The sequence below is a fragment of the Penaeus monodon genome, chromosome 30 (genome assembly GCF_015228065.2).
Source record: "Penaeus monodon isolate SGIC_2016 chromosome 30, NSTDA_Pmon_1, whole genome shotgun sequence".
In the NCBI taxonomy this organism is placed as follows: domain Eukaryota; kingdom Metazoa; phylum Arthropoda; class Malacostraca; order Decapoda; family Penaeidae; genus Penaeus; species Penaeus monodon.
Genome location: NC_051415.1, coordinates 22,179,904 through 22,180,291, shown reverse-complemented (window position 1 = coordinate 22,180,291; position 388 = coordinate 22,179,904).

The following is a 388-nucleotide window of genomic DNA, read 5'->3' as shown; positions in this document are numbered from 1 at the left end:
AAATTATTCTGGGAAATAATTATTTTAAATTATTCGTTAAAAAATTTTTTTGGAAAAAAAAAATTTTTTAAAAAAAATTAAACAAAAATTTTTTTTTTAAAAAAAACTTTAAATTTTTTTTTTTTAATAATTACATTTATAAAAATTTTTTTTTGGGGAATAATTTAAAAAAAAAATAAAAATAAAATTTTTTAAAAAAAAAAAATAATAATTAAAAAAAATAATAAAATAAATTAAAAAAAAATAATTTTAAAAATATAATAAAATTTTTAAAAATTTAAATCATAAATTTTTTAAAATTTTTTTTTTACTATTTTTAAAAAAAAATTTTTAAAAAAATTTTTAAAAAATTTTAAAATTTTTTTTTTAATTTTTTATATTGAAATTT